The 17994-nt window shown below is 39.1% G+C and overlaps 1 protein-coding gene and 1 gene segment (V, D, J or C); one reads left to right on the top strand and one right to left on the bottom strand.

The window, feature by feature from the left end:
* LOC132125477 (Ig kappa chain V-III region PC 2485/PC 4039-like) overlaps positions 1 to 17994 on the bottom strand; it is a 370198-nt gene that overhangs the window by 20505 nt on the left and 331699 nt on the right.
* Positions 1 to 17994, top strand: part of LOC132125468 (uncharacterized) — a 1183551-nt gene that overhangs the window by 1113036 nt on the left and 52521 nt on the right. The window lies entirely within an intron of this gene.

Raw genomic sequence — 17994 nt, 5'->3', positions numbered from 1 at the left:
CAAGCGATTGTAAAACATCTAACGGTTTGAAATGCTTGTAACTCGATTGTGAAACTAACTAATTTCAATGGACGTCTGTCATTTAACAGCCCAAAAATCCATCCACCCAAAAACCCCAATGTACGTTTTAACAAGACAGAGGTTAATATATATATATATATATATATATATATATATATATATATATATATATATATATATATATATATATATACAACCCGAATTCCGGAAAAGTTGGGACGTTTTTTAAATTTTAATAAAATGAAAACTAAAAGACTTTCAAATCACATGAGCCAATATTTTATTCACAATAGAACATAGATAACATAGCAAATGTTTAAACTGAGAAAGTTTACAATTTTATGCACAAAATGAGCTCATTTCAATTTTGATTTCTGCTACAGGTCTCAAAATAGTTGGGACGGGGCATGTTTACCATGGTGTAGCATCTCCTTTTCTTTTCAAAACAGTTTGAAGACGTCTGGGCATTGAGGCTATGAGTTGCTGGAGTTTTGCTGTTGGAATTTGGTCCCATTCTTGCCTTATATAGATTTCCAGCTGCTGAAGAGTTCGTGGTCGTCTTTGGCGTATTTTTCGTTTAATGATGCGCCAAATGTTCTCTATAGGTGAAAGATCTGGACTGCAGGCTGGCCAGGTTAGCACCCGGACTCTTCTACGACGAAGCCATGCTTTTGTTATAGCTGCAGTATGTGGCTTTGCATTGTCCCGCTGAAATAAACAAGGCCTTCCCTGAAATAGACGTTGTTTGGAGGGAAGCATATGTTGCTCTAAAACCTTTATATACCTTTCAGCATACACAGAGCCTTCCAAAACATGCAAGCTGCCCATACCGTATGCACTTATGCACCCCCATACCATCAGAGATGCTGGCTTTTGAACTGAACGCTGATAACATGCTGGAAGGTCTCCCTCCTCTTTAGCCCGGAGGACACGGCATCCGTGATTTCCAACAAGAATGTCAAATTTGGACTCGTCTGACCATAAAACACTATTCCACTTTGAAATAGTCCATTTTAAATGAGCCTTGGCCCACAGGACACGGCGGCGCTTCTGGACCATGTTCACATATGGCTTCCTTTTTGCATGATAGAGCTTTAGTTGGCATCTGCTGATGGCACGGCGGATTGTGTTTACCGACAGTGGTTTCTGAAAGTATTCCTGGGCCCATTTAGTAATGTCATTGACACAATCATGCCGATGAGTGATGCAGTGTCGTCTGAGAGCCCGAAGACCACGGGCATCCAATAAAGGTCTCTGGCCTTGTCACTTACGCACAGAGATTTCTCCAGTTTCTCTGAATCTTTTGATGATGTTATGCACTGTAGATGATGAGATTTGCAAAGCCTTTGCAATTTGACGTTGAGGAACATTGTTTTTAAAGTTTTCCACAATTTTTTTACGCAGTCTTTCACAGATTGGAGAGCCTCTGCCCATCTTTACTTCTGAGAGACTCTGCTTCTCTAAGACAAAGCTTTTATAGCTAATCATGTTACAGACCTGATATCAATTAACTTAATTAATCACTAGATGTTCTCCCAGCTGAATCTTTTCAAAACTGCTTGCTTTTTTAGCCATTTGTTGCCCCCGTGCCAACTTTTTTGAGACCTGTAGCAGGCATTAAATTTTAAATGAGCTAATTAAGTGGATAAAAGTGTAAAATTTCTCAGTTTAAACATTTGCTACGTTATCTATGTTCTATTGTGAATAAAATATTGGCTCATGTGATTTGAAATTCCTTTAGTTTTCATTTTATTAAAATTTAAAAAACGTCCCAACTTTTCCGGAATTCGGGTTGTATATATATATATATATATATATATATATAAGATTTTTATTTTAATTACATTTATTATTTTTATTCACAAGGCGATTTTTCAAACACAAATGCGAGCATCAATGCAAAGCCTCAACACAGACACACACACACATACCCGTTTGTCGGTCTAGAAGGACAATTTTTGAAATTTTTCACAAATTCGTCTGGGCATAGGGCTATGGGGACACCGGGTTCCATAGGTGCTAGAGCTATAAAAAACATATCAAAAATCTTAAAAAAAAATCAGCGAACCTATACACAGCTTAAAATTAAATGATTTTCTTTGCACAACTGAGATATAAAAAAAGGCAATTTTTAAGACTTTATGGTGATTTGTAAAGACTTCCTGTAACACGGTCTATAAGGACAGTGTGGTGTACAAAGTCAGTGATGTCATCATACACACACACACCGAGTATAACCCGCTCTGAAAGGACACGTGGTGTGTAAGGCCAGTTCATCACACACACACACAGAGTATAACCTGCTCTGAAAGGACACGTGGTGTGTAAGAACAGTTCATCACACACACACACAGAGTATAACCTGCTCTGAAAGGACACGTGGTGTGTAAGAACAGTTCATCACACACACACAGAGTATAACCTGCTCTGAAAGGACACGTGGTGTGTAAGGCCAGTTCATCACACACACACACAGAGTATAACCTGCTCTGAAAGGACACGTGGTGTGTAAGAACAGTTCATCACACACACACACAGAGTATAACCTGCTCTGAAAGGACACGTAGTGTGTAAGAACAGTTCATCACACACACACACAGAGTATAACCTGCTCTGAAAGGACACGTAGTGTGTAAGAACAGTTCATCACACACACACACACACCGAGTATAACCTGCTCTGAAAGGACACGTAGTGTGTAAGAACAGTTCATCACACACACACACACACCGAGTATAACCTGCTCTGAAAGGACACGTAGTGTGTAAGAACAGTTCATCACACACACACACAGAGTATAACCTGCTCTGAAAGGACACGTAGTGTGTAAGAACAGTTCATCACACACACACACAGAGTATAACCTGCTCTGAAAGGACACGTAGTGTGTAAGAACAGTTCATCACACACACACACAGAGTATAACCTGCTCTGAAAGGACACGTAGTGTGTAAGAACAGTTCATCACACACACACACAGAGTATAACCTGCTCTGAAAGGACACGTAGTGTGTAAGAACAGTTCATCACACACACACACAGAGTATAACCTGCTCTGAAAGGACACGTAGTGTGTAAGAACAGTTCATCACACACACACACACACCGAGTATAACCTGCTCTGAAAGGACACGTAGTGTGTAAGAACAGTTCATCACACACACACACACACCGAGTATAACCCGCTCTGAAAGGACACGTGGTGTGTAAGGCCAGTTCTTCACACACACACACCGAGTATAACCTGCTCTGAAAGGACACGTAGTAAGAACAGTTCATCACACACACACACCGAGTATAACCCGCTCTGAAAGGACACGTGGTGTGTAAGAACAGTTCATCACACACACACACACACCGAGTATAACCTGCTCTGAAAGGACACGTAGTGTGTAAGAACAGTTCATCACACACACACACAGAGTATAACCTGCTCTGAAAGGACACGTAGTGTGTAAGAACAGTTCATCACACACACACACAGAGTATAACCTGCTCTGAAAGGACACGTAGTGTGTAAGAACAGTTCATCACACACACACACAGAGTATAACCTGCTCTGAAAGGACACGTAGTGTGTAAGAACAGTTCATCACACACACACACACACCGAGTATAACCTGGTCTGAAAGGACACGTAGTGTGTAAGAACAGTTCATCACACACACACACACACCGAGTATAACCTGCTCTGAAAGGACACATAGTGTGTAAGAACAGTTCATCACACACACACACACACCGAGTATAACCCGCTCTGAAAGGACACGTGGTGTGTAAGAACAGTTCATCACACACACACACACACAGAGTATAACCCGCTCTGAAAGGACACGTGGTGTGTAAGGCCAGTTCTTCACACACACACACCGAGTATAACCTGCTCTGAAAGGACACGTAGTAAGAACAGTTCATCACACACACACACACACACCGAGTATAACCCGCTCTGAAAGGACACGTGGTGTGTAAGAACAGTTCATCACACACACACACACACACCGAGTATAACCCGCTCTGAAAGGACACGTGGTGTGTAAGGCCAGTTCTTCACACACACACACCGAGTATAACCTGCTCTGAAAGGACACGTAGTAAGAACAGTTCATCACACACACACACCGAGTATAACCCGCTCTGAAAGTTACTTTGGTCTTATAATCCATGTGTTCTGAGGCACACCATTATGATAATATGGAATATATTAATAGGTCATTTTTGTTTTCTCTGTTGACCTCTGTTGTGCATTAGAATTACTCATCACATCGGGACATACCTTGCAGATAAATGTACATGAGGAGGACAATCACTCCATTCTACACTTCTTCCTCTAGAAAACATCAGCACCTCCAATCAAATTCTGTCAAGCTACAAAAATGTACAGAAAACACCACAGCTCTTATCTGATGGGATCTACTAACAGGTGGGATAAGTGTCATTAAAATAACTAGGAGCATAACACAAAAACAGTGCTTGCATCCACTACAACAAAATCAACCCCACCATCACATGTATTATGGAGTTTTTCCATGTCCTGAACCAACTGCCAACCACACTGCGATCTGCATGTTCAGGGTCTGCCACTGCACCAGATCATACATGACCTGAGAAAAGAGCCTTCTCAGAGTAACTCTATTGTTCCAGTTGATTGAACATTATCACTGATCAAAATGTTTAACAATAAAAGCATTACAGAAAAATAAGTTTAATCACTTCTCTCACTTTCTGATCAAACACAATACATTTTACTTGTCCACAGCCAATAAAATCTACTTTTCAATAACATGCATAAAGGAATCTCATTTCTCCAAATAGAATTAACTACACTTGCTCCTTACCAACCCACTCTTCAAAAACATGTTTATCTACTTTGGGATATTGTCATAAATTACAAAGTGAGGGTATATGTTAAAAAACTTTTTAAAAGGATCGCTATCAGAGTTTATCGGCTTTACTAGCAATTTTAATAGTAAGGCTTCATAGAATGCAACAAGAACATAAAAAGCAGCAACATATAAAAGAGAAGGAAGGCTAAATAGCCTATTAAGTAACTTGAAGGCTTCCATGCTTTAATGTCTTGATTGACATTGTCAAAGTTTTAAAAGAAAATGCACTCACCCACTCCCCTTCAACCAGTCCTGTTTGTAGAGCGCAGGTTTATAGTCTCAACACAATGAAACAACCTCCGCTCTCAGACAATCTAATCACATTATTATAATACTATCAGGACCACAATCATCAAAGATGACTGATTGACTATTAGCATATAGTTTGGATTGGCGGAATGGCTCTCTGTGCATCCATGCAGCCTAGCATGGATAAGTGCAGGGAGAACAGGAGTAAACAGAACAGAACAAACATAATGTATTGCAGATATCATTAATGTTGGTATTTAATGTACAAAATAATTCAGGAATTTAGTCTGATTCAAGGTAAATTAGAATACCAAATCCTAAATGTACAAGAGGAGCTGGGGATGGAGGAGGGTAAATGAGCTCTGGAGAATGCAATAGCAGCTGATAATACTGAGGAACTATATATACTGTATATATACAGTACAGACCCAAAGTTTGGACACAACTTCTCATTCAAAGAGTTTTCTTTATTTTCATGACTATGAAAATTGTAGATTCACACTGAAGGCATCAAAACTATGAATTAACACATGTGGAATTATATATGGAATTATATACATAACAAAAAAGTGTGAAACAACTGAAAATATGTCATATTCTAGGTTCTTCAAAGTAGCCACCTTTTGCTTTGATTACTGCTTTGCAGACTCTTGGCGTTCTCTTGATGAGCTTCAAGAGGTAGTCACCTGAAATGGTCTTCCAACAGTCTTGAAGGAGTTCCCCGAGAGATGCTTAGCACTTGTTGGCCCTTTTGCCTTCTGTCTGCGGTCCAGCTCACCCCTAAACCATCTGGATTGGGTTCAGGTCCGGTGACTGTGGAGGCCAGGTCATCTGGCGCAGCACCCCATCACTCTCCATCTTGGTCAAATAGCCCTTGATGCCTTCAGTGTGACTCTACAATTTTCATAGTCATGAAAATAAAGAAAACTCTTTGAATGAGAAGGTGTGTCCAAACTTTTGGTCTGTACTGATATATATATATATATATATATATATATATATATATATATATATATATGTATACACACACATTGATAGACGTTGTATTCCTATAGGTAGACGTGATCAGCTGACAGTCAGCTGATGCAAGCTTGACTAACGTTACCTGCCAGAACTGATGCTATATGCTTGATTTATGTGTGCACTGGTTGTTTTGTGGAAATTGTGAATAGGATCACAACTTGCTGAGGTCTCACCAAGTATATTTAGCTCATTAGTTGGTTTCATTATGTTTGACTACTAAACTTAACTCATCTGCTTTTAAGCTAAAAATGTTGAAAAAAATAATCTAGGTTTGTCATTAACACACAACACAAAATTTGTTGAATCAATGAACTATATTTGATTTAGTCACCTCAAGAATCAATTCCTTAAAGTGCAGTATTGTAAAAATTAAAGGAAAATAAAAGTGAATCCTGACATTAAAAGGCCCAGGCTAACCACAAAGCAAAACAAACAAAAAGCACTGCCTGTCAGCAAAATAAATTAAGTTACATAAACCATTTCTGAACACAGGACACCAACTTTTAAAACATGCCTAGAAAGGTAAGGCTCAGGCTGTCCAAAAGTGCATTTAGTGTTTAGCATTTGAATGCCTTTTAAAGGCCAAGCCTCTGTTGCGTACAAAATCTCTAATGTTTTGAATGGATCTTGGAATGGAAATAAACCACGCCTCCAGCGCTAGAGAGGGCAGAGCTGTAGGTGTGATAGCAGCATCAAATAGATTTAAATGTTAAAATAATTAAACTAATTAGTTTTTAATAAATAGGCATCAGTCCTTAATTAGTGAAAAATTTATATCCGATTAAACATAAGATAAATTTTTACTTTTTAAATGATGTAGGCCTATACGATTTTATTTACTTTTAGTCTTAAAAAAAAACAAAAAAAAAACAGCATTGAAAATCGTTATTTGTTTTTAATATATTAAGTTAATTACTTTAATCTACGACTAGTCTAAATCTAGACTATCTCCGTAGATAGATCTTTTATTTTTGTCAAGCTTAATTTCTCAAGCTATGTCAATTAACACATACACACAAACACACTTTTTCCATCAAGCTTGTGTAGTGTTATCTAGTAAATAAACCAGACGTCATCTCAAGCATCGAAACGTGACCGTGTCCGGCGTCTGGCGTCTGTGTGATTCCTGGCGCGTGCATATCAGTTAGACATCAAGCGATTGTAAAACATCTAACGGTTTGAAATGCTTGTAACTCGATTGTGAAACTAACTAATTTCAATGGACGTCTGTCATTTAACAGCCCAAAAATCCATCCACCCAAAAACCCCAATGTACGTTTTAACAAGACAGAGGTTAATATATATATATATATATATATATATAAGATTTTTATTTTAATTACATTTATTATTTTTATTCACAAGGCGATTTTTCAAACACAAATGCGAGCATCAATGCAAAGCCTCAACACAGACACACACACACATACCCGTTTGTCGGTCTAGAAGGACAATTTTTGAAATTTTTCACAAATTCGTCTGGGCATAGGGCTATGGGGACACCGGGTTCCATAGGTGCTAGAGCTATAAAAAACATATCAAAAATCTTAAAAAAAATCAGCGAACCTATACACAGCTTAAAATTAAACGATTTTCTTTGCACAACTGAGATATAAAAAAAAGGCAATTTTTAAGACTTTATGGTGATTTGTAAAGACTTCCTGTAACACGGTCTATAAGGACAGTGTGGTGTACAAAGTCAGTGATGTCATCATACACACACACACCGAGTATAACCCGCTCTGAAAGGACACGTGGTGTGTAAGGCCAGTTCATCACACACACACACAGAGTATAACCTGCTCTGAAAGGACACGTGGTGTGTAAGAACAGTTCATCACACACACACACAGAGTATAACCTGCTCTGAAAGGACACGTAGTGTGTAAGAACAGTTCATCACACACACACACAGAGTATAACCTGCTCTGAAAGGACACGTAGTGTGTAAGAACAGTTCATCACACACACACACACACCGAGTATAACCTGCTCTGAAAGGACACGTAGTGTGTAAGAACAGTTCATCACACACACACACACACCGAGTATAACCTGCTCTGAAAGGACACGTAGTGTGTAAGAACAGTTCATCACACACACACACAGAGTATAACCTGCTCTGAAAGGACACGTAGTGTGTAAGAACAGTTCATCACACACACACACAGAGTATAACCTGCTCTGAAAGGACACGTAGTGTGTAAGAACAGTTCATCACACACACACACAGAGTATAACCTGCTCTGAAAGGACACGTAGTGTGTAAGAACAGTTCATCACACACACACACAGAGTATAACCTGCTCTGAAAGGACACGTAGTGTGTAAGAACAGTTCATCACACACACACACAGAGTATAACCTGCTCTGAAAGGACACGTAGTGTGTAAGAACAGTTCATCACACACACACACACACCGAGTATAACCTGCTCTGAAAGGACACGTAGTGTGTAAGAACAGTTCATCACACACACACACACACAGAGTATAACCCGCTCTGAAAGGACACGTGGTGTGTAAGGCCAGTTCTTCACACACACACACCGAGTATAACCTGCTCTGAAAGGACACGTAGTAAGAACAGTTCATCACACACACACACCGAGTATAACCCGCTCTGAAAGGACACGTGGTGTGTAAGAACAGTTCATCACACACACACACACACCGAGTATAACCTGCTCTGAAAGGACACGTAGTGTGTAAGAACAGTTCATCACACACACACACAGAGTATAACCTGCTCTGAAAGGACACGTAGTGTGTAAGAATAGTTCATCACACACACACACAGAGTATAACCTGCTCTGAAAGGACACGTAGTGTGTAAGAACAGTTCATCACACACACACACAGAGTATAACCTGCTCTGAAAGGACACGTAGTGTGTAAGAACAGTTCATCACACACACACACACACACCGAGTATAACCTGGTCTGAAAGGACACGTAGTGTGTAAGAACAGTTCATCACACACACACACACACACCGAGTATAACCTGCTCTGAAAGGACACGTAGTGTGTAAGAACAGTTCATCACACACACACACACACCGAGTATAACCCGCTCTGAAAGGACACGTGGTGTGTAAGGCCAGTTCTTCACACACACACACCGAGTATAACCTGCTCTGAAAGGACACGTAGTAAGAACAGTTCATCACACACACACACACACCGAGTATAACCCGCTCTGAAAGGACACGTGGTGTGTAAGAACAGTTCATCACACACACACACACACACCGAGTATAACCCGCTCTGAAAGGACACGTGGTGTGTAAGGCCAGTTCTTCACACACACACACCGAGTATAACCTGCTCTGAAAGGACACGTAGTAAGAACAGTTCATCACACACACACACCGAGTATAACCCGCTCTGAAAGGACACGTGGTGTGTAAGAACAGTTCATCACACACACACACACACACCGAGTATAACCCGCTCTGAAAGGACACGTGGTGTGTAAGGCCAGTTCTTCACACACACACACGAGTATAACCTGCTCTGAAAGGACACGTAGTAAGAACAGTTCATCACACACACACACCGAGTATAACCCGCTCTGAAAGTTACTTTGGTCTTATAATCCATGTGTTCTGAGGCACACCATTATGATAATATGGAATATATTAATAGGTCATTTTTGTTTTCTCTGTTGACCTCTGTTGTGCATTAGAATTACTCATCACATCGGGACATACCTTGCAGATAAATGTACATGAGGAGGACAATCACTCCATTCTACACTTCTTCCTCTAGAAAACATCAGCACCTCCAATCAAATTCTGTCAAGCTACAAAAATGTACAGAAAACACCACAGCTCTTATCTGATGGGATCTACTAACAGGTGGGATAAGTGTCATTAAAATAACTAGGAGCATAACACAAAAACAGTGCTTGCATCCACTACAACAAAATCAACCCCACCATCACATGTATTATGGAGTTTTTCCATGTCCTGAACCAACTGCCAACCACACTGCGATCTGCGTGTTCAGGGTCTGCCACTGCACCAGATCATACATGACCTGAGAAAAGAGCCTTCTCAGAGTAACTCTATTGTTCCAGTTGATTGAACATTATCACTGATCAAAATGTTTAACAATAAAAGCATTACAGAAAAATAAGTTTAATCACTTCTCTCACTTTCTGATCAAACACAATACATTTTACTTGTCCACAGCCAATAAAATCTACTTTTCAATAACATGCATAAAGGAATCTCATTTCTCCAAATAGAACTAACTACACTTGCTCCTTACCAACCCACTCTTCAAAAACATGTTTATCTACTTTGGGATATTGTCATAAATTACAAAGTGAGGGTATATGTTAAAAAACTTTTTAAAAGGATCGCTATCAGAGTTTATCGGCTTTACTAGCAATTTTAATAGTAAGGCTTCATAGAATGCAACAAGAACATAAAAAGCAGCAACATATAAAAGAGAAGGAAGGCTAAATAGCCTATTAAGTAACTTGAAGGCTTCCATGCTTTAATGTCTTGATTGACATTGTCAAAGTTTTAAAAGAAAATGCACTCACCCACTCCCCTTCAACCAGTCCTGTTTGTAGAGCGCAGGTTTATAGTCTCAACACAATGAAACAACCTCCGCTCTCTCAGACAATCTAATCACATTATTATAATACTATCAGGACCACAATCATCAAAGATGACTGATTGACTATTAGCATATAGTTTGGATTGGCGGAATGGCTCTCTGTGCATCCATGCAGCCTAGCATGGATAAGTGCAGGGAGAACAGGAGTAAACAGAACAGAACAAACATAATGTATTGCAGATATCATTAATGTTGGTATTTAATGTACAAAATAATTCAGGAATTTAGTCTGATTCAAGGTAAATTAGAATACCAAATCCTAAATGTACAAGAGGAGCTGGGGATGGAGGAGGGTAAATGAGCTCTGGAGAATGCAATAGCAGCTGATAATACTGAGGAACTATATATACTGTATATATACAGTACAGACCCAAAGTTTGGACACAACTTCTCATTCAAAGAGTTTTCTTTATTTTCATGACTATGAAAATTGTAGATTCACACTGAAGGCATCAAAACTATGAATTAACACATGTGGAATTATATATGGAATTATATACATAACAAAAAAGTGTGAAACAACTGAAAATATGTCATATTCTAGGTTCTTCAAAGTAGCCACCTTTTGCTTTGATTACTGCTTTGCAGACTCTTGGCGTTCTCTTGATGAGCTTCAAGAGGTAGTCACCTGAAATGGTCTTCCAACAGTCTTGAAGGAGTTCCCCGAGAGATGCTTAGCACTTGTTGGCCCTTTTGCCTTCTGTCTGCGGTCCAGCTCACCCCTAAACCATCTGGATTGGGTTCAGGTCCGGTGACTGTGGAGGCCAGGTCATCTGGCGCAGCACCCCATCACTCTCCGTCTTGGTCAAATAGCCCTTGATGCCTTCAGTGTGACTCTACAATTTTCATAGTCATGAAAATAAAGAAAACTCTTTGAATGAGAAGGTGTGTCCAAACTTTTGGTCTGTACTGATATATATATATATATATATATGTATACACACACATTGATAGACGTTGTATTCCTATAGGTAGACGTGATCAGCTGACAGTCAGCTGATGCAAGCTTGACTAACGTTACCTGCCAGAACTGATGCTATATGCTTGATTTATGTGTGCACTGGTTGTTTTGTGGAAATTGTGAATAGGATCACAACTTGCTGAGGTCTCACCAAGTATATTTAGCTCATTAGTTGGTTTCATTATGTTTGACTACTAAACTTAACTCATCTGCTTTTAAGCTAAAAATGTTGAAAAAAATAATCTAGGTTTGTCATTAACACACAACACAAAATTTGTTGAATCAATGAACTATATTTGATTTAGTCACCTCAAGAATCAATTCCTTAAAGCGCAGTATTGTAAAAATTAAAGGAAAATAAAAGTGAATCCTGACATTAAAAGGCCCAGGCTAACCACAAAGCAAAACAAACAAAAAGCACTGCCTGTCAGCAAAATAAATTAAGTTACATAAACCATTTCTGAACACAGGACACCAACTTTTAAAACATGCCTAGAAAGGTAAGGCTCAGGCTGTCCAAAAGTGCATTTAGTGTTTAGCATTTGAATGCCTTTTAAAGGCCAAGCCTCTGTTGCGTACAAAATCTCTAATGTTTTGAATGGATCTTGGAATGGAAATAAACCACGCCTCCAGCGCTAGAGAGGGCAGAGCTGTAGGTGTGATAGCAGCATCAAATAGATTTAAATGTTAAAATAATTAAACTAATTAGTTTTTAATAAATAGGCATCAGTCCTTAATTAGTGAAAAATTTATATCCGATTAAACATAAGATAAATTTTTACTTTTTAAATGATGTAGGCCTATACGATTTTATTTACTTTTAGTCTTAAAAAAAAACAAAAAAAAAACAGCATTGAAAATCGTTATTTGTTTTTAATATATTAAGTTAATTACTTTAATCTACGACTAGTCTAAATCTAGACTATCTCCGTCGATAGATCTTTTATTTTTGTCAAGCTTAATTTCTCAAGCTATGTCAATTAACACATACACACAAACACACTTTTTCCATCAAGCTTGTGTAGTGTTATCTAGTAAATAAACCAGACGTCATCTCAAGCATCGAAACGTGACCGTGTCCGGCGTCTGGCGTCTGTGTGATTCCTGGCGCGTGCATATCAGTTAGACATCAAGCGATTGTAAAACATCTAACGGTTTGAAATGCTTGTAACTCGATTGTGAAACTAACTAATTTCAATGGACGTCTGTCATTTAACAGCCCAAAAATCCATCCACCCAAAAACCCCAATGTATGTTTTAACAAGACAGAGGTTAATATATATATATATATATATATATATATATATATATATATATATATATATATATATATATATATATATATATAAGATTTTTATTTTAATTACATTTATTATTTTTATTCACAAGGCGATTTTTCAAACACAAATGCGAGCATCAATGCACAGCCTCAACACAGACACACACACACATACCCGTTTGTCGGTCTAGAAGGACAATTTTTGAAATTTTTCACAAATTCGTCTGGGCATAGGGCTATGGGGACACCGGGTTCCATAGGTGCTAGAGCTATAAAAAACATATCAAAAATCTTAAAAAAAAATCAGCGAACCTATACACAGCTTAAAATTAAACGATTTTCTTTGCACAACTGAGATATAAAAAAAAGGCAATTTTTAAGACTTTATGGTGATTTGTAAAGACTTCCTGTAACACGGTCTATAAGGACAGTGTGGTGTACAAAGTCAGTGATGTCATCATACACACACACACCGAGTATAACCCGCTCTGAAAGGACACGTGGTGTGTAAGGCCAGTTCATCACACACACACACAGAGTATAACCTGCTCTGAAAGGACACGTGGTGTGTAAGAACAGTTCATCACACACACACACAGAGTATAACCTGCTCTGAAAGGACACGTAGTGTGTAAGAACAGTTCATCACACACACACACAGAGTATAACCTGCTCTGAAAGGACACGTAGTGTGTAAGAACAGTTCATCACACACACACACACACCGAGTATAACCTGCTCTGAAAGGACACGTAGTGTGTAAGAACAGTTCATCACACACACACACACACCGAGTATAACCTGCTCTGAAAGGACACGTAGTGTGTAAGAACAGTTCATCACACACACACACAGAGTATAACCTGCTCTGAAAGGACACGTAGTGTGTAAGAACAGTTCATCACACACACACACAGAGTATAACCTGCTCTGAAAGGACACGTAGTGTGTAAGAACAGTTCATCACACACACACACAGAGTATAACCTGCTCTGAAAGGACACATAGTGTGTAAGAACAGTTCATCACACACACACACAGAGTATAACCTGCTCTGAAAGGACACGTAGTGTGTAAGAACAGTTCATCACACACACACACAGAGTATAACCTGCTCTGAAAGGACACGTAGTGTGTAAGAACAGTTCATCACACACACACACAGAGTATAACCTGCTCTGAAAGGACACGTAGTGTGTAAGAACAGTTCATCACACACACACCGAGTATAACCTGCTCTGAAAGGACACGTAGTGTGTAAGAACAGTTCATCACACACACACACACACCGAGTATAACCCGCTCTGAAAGGACTCGTGGTGTGTAAGGCCAGTTCTTCACACACACACACCGAGTATAACCTGCTCTGAAAGGACACGTAGTAAGAACAGTTCATCACACACACACACCGAGTATAACCCGCTCTGAAAGGACACGTGGTGTGTAAGAACAGTTCATCACACACACACACACACCGAGTATAACCTGCTCTGAAAGGACACGTAGTGTGTAAGAACAGTTCATCACACACACACACAGAGTATAACCTGCTCTGAAAGGACACGTAGTGTGTAAGAATAGTTCATCACACACACACACAGAGTATAACCTGCTCTGAAAGGACACGTAGTGTGTAAGAACAGTTCATCACACACACACACAGAGTATAACCTGCTCTGAAAGGACACGTAGTGTGTAAGAACAGTTCATCACACACACACCGAGTATAACCTGCTCTGAAAGGACACGTAGTGTGTAAGAACAGTTCATCACACACACACACACACCGAGTATAACCCGCTCTGAAAGGACACGTGGTGTGTAAGGCCAGTTCTTCACACACACACACCGAGTATAACCTGCTCTGAAAGGACACGTAGTAAGAACAGTTCATCACACACACACACACACCGAGTATAACCCGCTCTGAAAGGACACGTGGTGTGTAAGAACAGTTCATCACACACACACACACACACCGAGTATAACCCGCTCTGAAAGGACACGTGGTGTGTAAGGCCAGTTCTTCACACACACACACCGAGTATAACCTGCTCTGAAAGGACACGTAGTAAGAACAGTTCATCACACACACACACCGAGTATAACCCGCTCTGAAAGGACACGTGGTGTGTAAGAACAGTTCATCACACACACACACACACACACCGAGTATAACCCGCTCTGAAAGGACACGTGGTGTGTAAGGCCAGTTCTTCACACACACACACCGAGTATAACCTGCTCTGAAAGGACACGTAGTAAGAACAGTTCATCACACACACACACCGAGTATAACCCGCTCTGAAAGTTACTTTGGTCTTATAATCCATGTGTTCTGAGGCACACCATTATGATAATATGGAATATATTAATAGGTCATTTTTGTTTTCTCTGTTGACCTCTGTTGTGCATTAGAATTACTCATCACATCGGGACATACCTTGCAGATAAATGTACATGAGGAGGACAATCACTCCATTCTACACTTCTTCCTCTAGAAAACATCAGCACCTCCAATCAAATTCTGTCAAGCTACAAAAATGTACAGAAAACACCACAGCTCTTATCTGATGGGATCTACTAACAGGTGGGATAAGTGTCATTAAAATAACTAGGAGCATAACACAAAAACAGTGCTTGCATCCACTACAACAAAATCAACCCCACCATCACATGTATTATGGAGTTTTTCCATGTCCTGAACCAACTGCCAACCACACTGCGATCTGCGTGTTCAGGGTCTGCCACTGCACCAGATCATACATGACCTGAGAAAAGAGCCTTCTCAGAGTAACTCTATTGTTCCAGTTGATTGAACATTATCACTGATCAAAATGTTTAACAATAAAAGCATTACAGAAAAATAAGTTTAATCACTTCTCTCACTTTCTGATCAAACACAATACATTTTACTTGTCCACAGCCAATAAAATCTACTTTTCAATAACATGCATAAAGGAATCTCATTTCTCCAAATAGAACTAACTACACTTGCTCCTTACCAACCCACTCTTCAAAAACATGTTTATCTACTTTGGGATATTGTCATAAATTACAAAGTGAGGGTATATGTTAAAAAACTTTTTAAAAGGATCGCTATCAGAGTTTATCGGCTTTACTAGCAATTTTAATAGTAAGGCTTCATAGAATGCAACAAGAACATAAAAAGCAGCAACATATAAAAGAGAAGGAAGGCTAAATAGCCTATTAAGTAACTTGAAGGCTTCCATGCTTTAATGTCTTGATTGACATTGTCAAAGTTTTAAAAGAAAATGCACTCACCCACTCCCCTTCAACCAGTCCTGTTTGTAGAGCGCAGGTTTATAGTCTCAACACAATGAAACAACCTCCGCTCTCAGACAATCTAATCACATTATTATAATACTATCAGGACCACAATCATCAAAGATGACTGATTGACTATTAGCATATAGTTTGGATTGGCGGAATGGCTCTCTGTGCATCCATGCAGCCTAGCATGGATAAGTGCAGGGAGAACAGGAGTAAACAGAACAAACATAATGTATTGCAGATATCATTAATGTTGGTATTTAATGTACAAAATAATTCAGGAATTTAGTCTGATTCAAGGTAAATTAGAATACCAAATCCTAAATGTACAAGAGGAGCTGGGGATGGAGGAGGGTAAATGAGCTCTGGAGAATGCAATAGCAGCTGATAATACTGAGGAACTATATATACTGTATATATACAGTACAGACCCAAAGTTTGGACACAACTTCTCATTCAAAGAGTTTTCTTTATTTTCATGACTATGAAAATTGTAGATTCACACTGAAGGCATCAAAACTATGAATTAACACATGTGGAATTATATATGGAATTATATACATAACAAAAAAGTGTGAAACAACTGAAAATATGTCATATTCTAGGTTCTTCAAAGTAGCCACCTTTTGCTTTGATTACTGCTTTGCAGACTCTTGGCGTTCTCTTGATGAGCTTCAAGAGGTAGTCACCTGAAATGGTCTTCCAACAGTCTTGAAGGAGTTCCCCGAGAGATGCTTAGCACTTGTTGGCCCTTTTGCCTTCTGTCTGCGGTCCAGCTCACCCCTAAACCATCTGGATTGGGTTCAGGTCCGGTGACTGTGGAGGCCAGGTCATCTGGCGCAGCACCCCATCACTCTCCGTCTTGGTCAAATAGCCCTTGATGCCTTCAGTGTGACTCTACAATTTTCATAGTCATGAAAATAAAGAAAACTCTTTGAATGAGAAGGTGTGTCCAAACTTTTGGTCTGTACTGATATATATATATATATATATATATATATATATATATATATATATATATATATATATATATATATGTATGTATACACACACATTGATAGACGTTGTATTCCTATAGGTAGACGTGATCAGCTGACAGTCAGCTGATGCAAGCTTGACTAACGTTACCTGCCAGAACTGATGCTATATGCTTGATTTATGTGTGCACTGGTTGTTTTGTGGAAATTGTGAATAGGATCACAACTTGCTGAGGTCTCACCAAGTATATTTAGCTCATTAGTTGGTTTCATTATGTTTGACTACTAAACTTAACTCATCTGCTTTTAAGCTAAAAATGTTGAAAAAAATAATCTAGGTTTGTCATTAACACACAACACAAAATTTGTTGAATCAATGAACTATATTTGATTTAGTCACCTCAAGAATCAATTCCTTAAAGCGCAGTATTGTAAAAATTAAAGGAAAATAAAAGTGAATCCTGACATTAAAAGGCCCAGGCTAACCACAAAGCAAAACAAACAAAAAGCACTGCCTGTCAGCAAAATAAATTAAGTTACATAAACCATTTCTGAACACAGGACACCAACTTTTAAAACATGCCTAGAAAGGTAAGGCTCAGGCTGTCCAAAAGTGCATTTAGTGTTTAGCATTTGAATGCCTTTTAAAGGCCAAGCCTCTGTTGCGTACA

The sequence above is a fragment of the Carassius carassius genome, chromosome 43 (genome assembly GCF_963082965.1).
Source record: "Carassius carassius chromosome 43, fCarCar2.1, whole genome shotgun sequence".
NCBI lineage: Eukaryota > Metazoa > Chordata > Actinopteri > Cypriniformes > Cyprinidae > Carassius > Carassius carassius.
Note: the sequence above shows the minus strand (reverse complement) of the source record. Positions and strands in the feature narration are given on the sequence as shown.